Source organism: Orcinus orca, chromosome 3 (genome assembly GCF_937001465.1).
Source record: "Orcinus orca chromosome 3, mOrcOrc1.1, whole genome shotgun sequence".
Classification (NCBI taxonomy): domain Eukaryota; kingdom Metazoa; phylum Chordata; class Mammalia; order Artiodactyla; family Delphinidae; genus Orcinus; species Orcinus orca.
Genome location: NC_064561.1, coordinates 117742968 through 117752170, shown reverse-complemented (window position 1 = coordinate 117752170; position 9203 = coordinate 117742968).

The following is a 9203-nucleotide window of genomic DNA, read 5'->3' as shown; positions in this document are numbered from 1 at the left end:
GTTGTAAATATATATGAAATTTGGGTTAAAACTGTTAGAACTAAGTTTTGTATGGCAGTCAATGCTTGAGAAGTCTGGGGCAACATAAATTATTCTAATTTAGAAGGGAGGCTTTGACCAAGATCCTGTTTTCTCCAGAGTTTCTGAGATGCTGACTTGATAACACCCATTAACATTCACACAGAGATGGTGTCTGATAAATGTAATTCATGTTCAGTAACTACTTCCAGATTATGTCTGAAAGATGAATGAAAAAAAATTCGACAAATCTTTGGTGTCTTAAAAATCCAAATTAAAATTTGGCTGATTTTCCTAACTTTTCCATGCTAAGTAATGGTTCCTAGTTTTTATTTCATTGCTAGCATTTATTATTTTTAAATTAATGACTAAATGTCCTTAAAATGTCTGAAGGTCAGACATCTCTCTAATTTTGATTTTTGTCCTTGTTCTTGCTATTAAAGGCCAGAATTATATTTGCTTCAACTCAATAATTATTGCTTTCCCTCTCTAAGGAGCTCTTAAAGCTCAAGGCCCTGGACCTAGTTTTTTATTAGGATTTAACAGAACAATGGCCATGGAAGTTTTTTTGCATATCTTTAAGGACTTTAACTGTAAGTACAGAGAAAATCCCTCAGTATTTAACGAAATGCACATATTTAGAAAGGGGCAGGAGGGGAATATATTTTATACTAAACACAATTAATTGCTTAGTTCATCTTCAAAAGTTTGAATGAAATATCTCCATAATTTAACATTTATTTTCATTGGATGATGTAATAAATAATGTATTATGCATTATTAACTAGTTATCTTTTGATCCAGATAAAAATGTGTAAGAACTAGAGAATAAGGTTTATCCATAAAGTTGACTATAGAAAAATAAAAATAATCTTCACATAGAAAAATGGCATAAATAATTCAATTAATACTCTTAATAATGTTGTCTAAGAAATATCAGGGGTTTTAATTGTTTTTTCTGAGCTTAAATATATCACATCAAATTTTATTTCTTTTTATGTCCTTCTGTAAATACCTTTCATATATGACAAAAAGTTATATAATATCTTTCTTTATAAAAAATAATATCTAGGGCTTCCCTGGTTGTGCAGTGGTTGACAGTCCGCCTGCCAATGCAGGGGACACGGGTTCGTGCCCCGGTCTGGGAAGATCCCACATGCCGCGGAGCAGCTGGGCCCATGAGCCATGGCCGCTGAGCCTGCGCATCCAGAACGAGAGAGGCCACAACAGTGAGAGGCCCGCATATCGAAAAACAAAACTAATACATTATACAAAACACAGGTATAATACCTTTATTAAACCAAACAAACTACAGTATTTGATATCCTTTCCTCTTACAGTCAACAACTCAGCCCAGTAATTTTTAAGGTATTAGCTTTTATGTCCTAAGTGGAGAGTTCTAAGACTAGTGTATTTATTGGTATAGAGAAGAGCTATTTGGCAGTATTTAGAATATTACAGGTTTTCCCTTCTGCAGATATGAAAACAATCACCTATAAAAGTTACTGGAAGAAAAAGAGCTCACTATAAATAATACAGTATAAATCTTAATATTTATCAGATATACTATATTTTTGTACACTTATAGGAGGAGATATGCCATTTAAAACTTTTGCCATCCTTGTTGATTTTACTTAGGCACTCTGTGGATACATGAAACAGAAACATGATTCCAAATAGCTAAACCGTACAAAAAACACCATTCCATTATTTAAACCCCATTTTCACCTATCCTGTCATGGCTAGAAAAACACCTCCGTAGTCCCTGATTCTCCTTACACAAATAAATTACATGTGTATTTTTTAAATTCTCTTTTTTCACATAAAGAATGTTATACTGAAGATATTCTTTTACACATCACTTTTATCACTGAAAAATGTATCTAGAAATCACTCGACTTTTCTTCATTAAGGTGTTTATTATTTTCTATGACTGCCATACCACTCTTTTGTATGGATGTATCATAATTATTCAACTACCCTTTTATGTAAGGGCATATGGCATTAATTTGTTCCCAATGTTCTGAAACTATAAATATAGTAATGAATAAGTATGAATGCATTTACTTTTTCATGTTGGATATCTATAACGGTAAATTTCTATAAAGATTTTTTGGGTCAAATGTAAATGCATATGTAGTTTAATAAGATGTTGCCAAATTCTCCTTATAAAGTTTATACCCACCTACATTCCTAATAGCAGTGAATGATAGCACTTATCCCCAGATGTTTGCTAAGAGAGTATTTTGTTACACATATCAAATTTGCCAATCTTGTGAGAAATGTTATTTGAGTTACTTGAAATTTAAATTTCTTTTATTGTGAAATTGAACATCTTTTTCATATGTTTAAGGGTCATTTTTGTATCTATTCTGTGGTTAGTCTCTTCATTTCTTTTCTGAGTTTTGGTCTTTTTAAAAATAATTTAATTAATTATTTAAGTATATTAATAATTCTTTATGTATTATTAGTACTAGTTCATTATATGTGATATTATCTTTCAAACATAGTCTCAGTTTTCAAGTATTTATTCTATTTTTTATATTAACATACAAAAATTGAGATTTTTGGGTATACAATTCTTAGAATTTTAATATATGTGTAGATTTGTATAACCACTATTGTAACATACAACACTTTCATCAGCACCAAATCTCCCTTGTGTTGCCTCTGTAGTCATAATGCCACATAAATGGAGTCATAAGCTTTGTAACTATTTGAAACTGGCTTCTATCACTCAGTATATTTTTAAAGATTTATCCAAATGAATTATGTATATTGAGATCATTTTTATTACAGATTAGGATGGGTGTACCATGGCTTATCAATTCAGGCACAGAAGAACATCTGCTTTATTTGCAGATTTGGGTGATTATGAACAGGGCTGCTGTAAACATTTGGGTAGAGGTGTTTGTGTGAACATAGGTTTTTTATTTTTCTAGGGCAAATATATAGGAGTGAAATTCCTGGGAAATACAATTAATATGTTTAACTATGTCAGAAACTGCCATATTACAGTCCAAAGTGGCTGTACTATTTTGCATTAACCACCACCAATTTATGTAAATTCCAGTAGCTCTGCATTCTCACTCACAGCTGGTATTAACAATATTTTTCATTTTAACATTCTGATAGGTGTGGAATAGTATCTCATCGTGGTTTTAATTTGTGTTTTTTTAATAGCTAAGGATGTTGAACTTGTTTCATATGCTTATAATTGCTTTTAGTATATCCTATTTGATAAAGTATATCAAGTTGTTGATCTTTTTTTAAATTGGGTCATTTGTTTTCCTACTATTAAATTTTGAGAGTTCTTTATATACTCTGGATAAAAGTCTTTTTCCAGATATGTTATCAGAAAATATTCCCTCCCAATTTGTGTCTTCAATTTAAAATTATTTTAGTATCTCTTTTCTTTTACCTTTTTCCATGGCATTTCTTGGCATGTATTTTATTTTTATTAAGTAAAATTTATCAATCTTTTCTTTTATACATTTTTATTCATAATTAGAAAGCATTTCCATATATTACAACTAAGGAGGAATTCACCTACGTTTTCTTCTAAAACTTGCATAAAAAAAAGTGAGGTAGTTTTGATTTGCATTTCTCTAATAATTAGTGATATTGAGCATCTTTTCATGTTACCTCTTGGTCATCTGTATGTCTTCTTTGGAGAAATGTCGGTTTAGATCTTCTGCTCATTTTTTGATTGGGTTGTTTTTTTGATATTGAGCTGCATGAGCTGTTTGTAAATTTTGGAGACTAATCCCCTGTTGGCTACATCATTTGCAAATATTTTCTTCCATTCTGTGAGTTGTCTTTTCATTTTGTCTGTGGTTCACCTCACATCTCTCAGAATGGCCATCATCAAAAAATCTACAAACAATAAATGTTGGAGGGGGTGTGGAGAAAAGGGAACCCTCCTACACTGTTGGTGGGAATGTAAATTGATACAGCCACTATGGAGAAAAGTATAGAGGTTCCTTAAGAAACTAAAGATAGAGCTACCATATGATCCAGCAATCGCACTCCTGGGCATGTTATCTGGAGAAAAATATGTTTCAAAAGGATACATGCCAAAAAAAAAAAAAAAGGATACATGCCCCCCAATGTTCATTGCAACATTGTTTCCAATAGCCACTACATCGAATCAACCTAAATGTCCATCAAGAGAGAAATGGATAAAGAAGATGTGTACATATATACAATGGAATATTACTCAGTCATTAAAAAGAATGAAGTAATGCCATTTGCAGCAACATGGATTGACCTGGAGATTATCATATTAAGTGAAGTAAGTCAGACAGAGAAAGACAAATACCATACGATATTGCTTATATGAAGAATCTAAAAAAAAATGATACAAATGAACTTATTTAAAAAACAGAAACACTCACAGACTCAGAGAATTAACTTATGGTTACCAGGGGGAAGGGTTGGGGAGGGATACATTGGGAGTTTGGGACTGACACGTACACACTACTGAATTTAAAATGCATAACCAACAAAGACTTACTGTATAACACAGGGAACTCTACTAAATATTCTGTAATAACCTAAATGGCAAAAGAATTAGAAAAATAATAGATACATGTATATGTATAACTGAATCACTTTGCTGTACACCTGAAACTAACACAAAATTGTTAATCAACTATGCTCCAATATAAAATAAAAATTTTTAAAAATTGGGGTATGACTGACATATAACATCATACTAATTTCAGTTATAAAATGTAATGATTCAATATTTGTATACACTGCAAAATGATCACCACAATAAGTTTTGTTACCATCCATCACCATATAAAGTTACAATTTGTTTTCTTGTGATGAGAACTTTTAAGATTTACTCCCTTGGCAACTTTCAAACATGCACTACAATATTACTGACTATAGTCACCAAACTGTACATTACGTCACCATGACTTATTTATTTTATAACTGAAAGTTTGTCCCTCTTGACCCCCTTTTACTAGTTCCCTACCCTCAATGTCCCTTCCCCCATAGAAATCACCACTCCGCCCTCTGTATCTATGAGTTTTGTTTTATTTGTTCATTTATTTTGTTTTTAATTGTACATCTAAGTAAGGTCATATGGTATTTGTCTTTCTCCACCTGACTTATTTCACTTAGCATAATGCCTTGAAGGTCCCTCCATGTTGTAGCAAATGGCAACATTTCATTATTTTTTTATGTCTGAGTAGTATATTTTTATATTTAGAGCCCTGAGCTCTTTGGTGTTTACCCTTGTATAATAGTCTGAGATTTGGATCTAATTTTATCTTTGCCAAATGGCTAACCAGTTATCCCAATAACACTTATTAAAAGCTTACTGCTTCTCAAAAAGATTTGAGAAACCATCCTCATCACATACTAAAGTTTCATATTTTTTAGCGTAATTCTGGGTTTCTAATTCTATTTCCCTTGTTTGCATGTCTATTCATGCATCAGAACCATATTTTTTAATATGAAGGGTCTATATTTTAATCCCTTGTATGCTTATTCTCCTTCAAAGATTTTCTTTTTTTTAAATTGTTTTTATGTCTACTTCTGCATGATTCTTTTTCCAAGTATACTTTAGTGTCAATTTGTCTATGCTATAAAAAAGCTTTTTGGTTCTTGGGTTATCAGTGTGTTTCTGTCTTTGTTTTCTTGCATCTCTTGCCAATTTTGCTTTATAAAGATTGCTGTTGTGGTATTTGATGCACAGTTATTTTACATTTTCATTATGAATTTTGGCTTTAGCCATAAATGATGCCCTTATTTTTTGTTTAATGGTTTTAGCTCTGCATTCTACTTTGATATCAGTATATCTACACTTGCTTTACTATGGTTTCCCTTTGCCTGCTATACATCTATTTATTCAATTTTATCTTTTCGGGAAGCTTTTTTAAAGTGTTGTTCTTCTAAGACATATAGTTGTTTCTTGTTTCGTGAATCAAACTGAAAATATTTTTAATAGGTGAATTAGTTTATTTCCATTTATTGATAAGTAGTGTGTCTCAACTGTCACATTGTTTTGATATAATTATTATATATTTTGTTATATTTTCTATTTATTTTTCTATACAATGTTTTACTTTGCTTTTTTTACTTATTAAAGTTGTTTTGGCATTTAGCCAGGTTTGTACTTTTGTTCTATTGGTTACCCTTGCATGAACACATATTTAATGTTCTTATTTTTCCATTTTCTTATTTAACATTTTACTAATTTTTTGTTGGTTTATAATAGTAAATTAAATGGTATATCTAATACCAGTATGGCAATCATTAAGCATATGCTAATTTTATCTTCCCCTATTTCCTTCCATTCTTTTGTTGCAGTATATTGTCAGATATACAACACATGACATCCATCATAAAAAATATTTTATTCCATCCTCATGTATGCATTCATTTTCATCTTCAATCTAGAATTAAATATATAAAATATCCACTGTCACTACTTTTGTAGCAAATAATAGGTTCCTCAGGAATGGCTCATGGGTGCACAACTCTCTAAGCTCTTGTGTATTTAATCCTTTTATGCAACCTTGATAGAAAAAAACCTTGGCTGGTTATAAAATCCTTGGTTCACAATTATACTTCTTTAGTTTTTTGAAGATGTTGATCTGTTTCTCAAACTGCTCTTGCTGTCTATAAAGACATGTGTTGGAACATGGCCAATAGCTTGATGGAACATCTTATTTATATTTCCACTTAAAGGAAAATTGAATTGAGGATGTTCTAAGTCTTCCATTTATGCTAAGAACATGGATATTTATAGTTTTATTTGTCGCTTTTATTTTTCTTTCTATTTTGGGGGTGTAGGGAGGACAAGTTGCACAATCTCTCTTCACACCATCACTATTACCTCAATCATATATTACTATTATAAGAAGACAGAAAGTATATAACTGGTATTATTTTAGTAACAAATATAGAGATAGATATAAAATTTCTAGGTCTTTGTCAAATGAGCAGAGTGTTTCTTATTGTGACTTGCTGGAGATAGTAACACCACTGGTTGTTTCTTGCACTTATACAGTAATAAGGGCAATGCCTGCCTGGTAGCTGGGCTTAATAAATGTGTACTGACTGAATAAATCCTATCTGTTGCTACATTTTTAGTCGAAGGCATAAACCTAGGGTTTATTCATGTGACAATAATTCAGAACACCAGAACTGATGCTTGGAAAATGTTCTGTCTTTTTCTTGGCTGTGTGCTATCAGATATATGCCAAAAGCCTGACAGTCACTGAGAAAATGGAAACATGGAAGTCAATGGCTGATTCTGTTCCCAGTTTGTGCTATATAAGGGTCTTTTTTTTTTCACAATGATGCATAAGCCTTCATTATACAACTAAATGCTTTAAGGCAACATCCCTCAATTTGGACTATTCCAAATCCCAAACTACTGCAAGCAGTGGAAAGACGACACAGCATTTAAGGTAGAGGAATAACAAATTTCTATCATATTGCTCTTTCAAAGCCTTGTTACTCAGTAAAGAATGGTGTTCAGATGAGCAGCTTAGTAATACCTAAGGATTTATCAAAATCACAAAATTCAGGTTGCTTACCAGACCTACTGAATGAGAATCTGCATTTTACTAATACCCCAGGTAATTTATATGCTCATTGAAGTTTCAGAAGCACTACTTTATATGGATTGAAAATTTTTTTTCTAAAAAAAGAGAAAGAGGGAAAGAAAGAAATTGGGATTGTTTAAAACAGAATTGAATCTTGTCAAAGTATATTTAAACAACAGCAATCAAAATGATGACATGACCAAGGTAGAGCAATTCAGGCACTATTTGCATCCTCAAAAGTCAGGCAGCTGAAAAAGAAAAAAGTTTTTCCTATCTACATATTATTTCCTACCATCTATAATTATACATTCATTGAGACTCTTAGAAATCCATAGAAAACATGAGATTTTTATTTTGGACTTACAAACAGCAAGCAGTATGCACTTGAAACATTTACTTTTTGTCTCTGAGCATTAATTTTCTTATGTGGGAAATAAAGTGGCTGACTAACACTTATTATTTTGACACAATATGAACCTTGTCCTTCACACACGAAAAAGTACTGCCAATTCAGACCATATTAGAAATGGTAAAATTCTTCCTTTCTTCCCTCATTCCTTCTTTCCATATGTATCAAAACAAATTCTCAAGGGTAGTGAACATCTAATTTATCTTTAAATCTTCAGAACCAAGCATAATAATGACTCATAGCAGGTTCTCAAACGATGCTGGTTCATTTAATTGATATCAAGCAATCACTAATATTGGAGAATTTAGGCCTTTCTTACTCAGTAGATACCTGGTGGTCTCTTTTTAGTGATAACTTTTTTCTAGGTGTTAATTCAGCTCTGGATGTTTACTAATAGTTTACAACAAGAGAAGATGTAAAAGAGACATCGTTTTAGCTTAAAATTATTCGTGCACAATTCACTCCATTAATTTTTGTTTTCTTTTAAAGAATCCTTCATTTTGTGCAAATGTACAACAAATGTCTTCAATGAAAAATATTTATAAAAGATGTGACTTTGCTAAGTTATGTTACTTCCCTATATTTAGATAGTGCAAATACATTTCCATTCCTAATTGATTTGCTAAGTCTTAAATAAAAATAAACATTACTTGAAGAAATCACTACATAAATAAAAGCATAAATCTTTAAGATGCTAATTGTTGAACTCTATCCAAATATTTGCTAGTATAGATTGTTTCTGGAACCTAGATTCAGCTGCATATAGAATGGTAAGTATCAATACCTTGGGACCTATAGTCACACTGAATTGTTAAAGAGATATATTACACATCCAGAAAGCAAACTAATTTAAATTTACATGTGTATGCATCTGTATTGATATTTCAGGGTTATATGGAAAATGCCTAACTTAATTCTAATATGGACACAGATACTAAGACATAGAGATTTAATATAATGAGTTGTAGGGTCATCAATTGAAATAACCTAGAACCACTAATTATTCTCTCGTGGTTGTAGGCTTGAGGTCCATCTGCTTCTTAATATTCGGAAAATAGGTAAAAATACAGCAGCACCTTCATTTAATCTTAAAAACATCAGATTTCATTTTTCAACATAAAAGTAGGACACTCAGAGTAAAGGATAAATTATTTGGAAATTTACAAATTATTTATTATTTGGAGAAAGAGAGGAAACTACTAAAA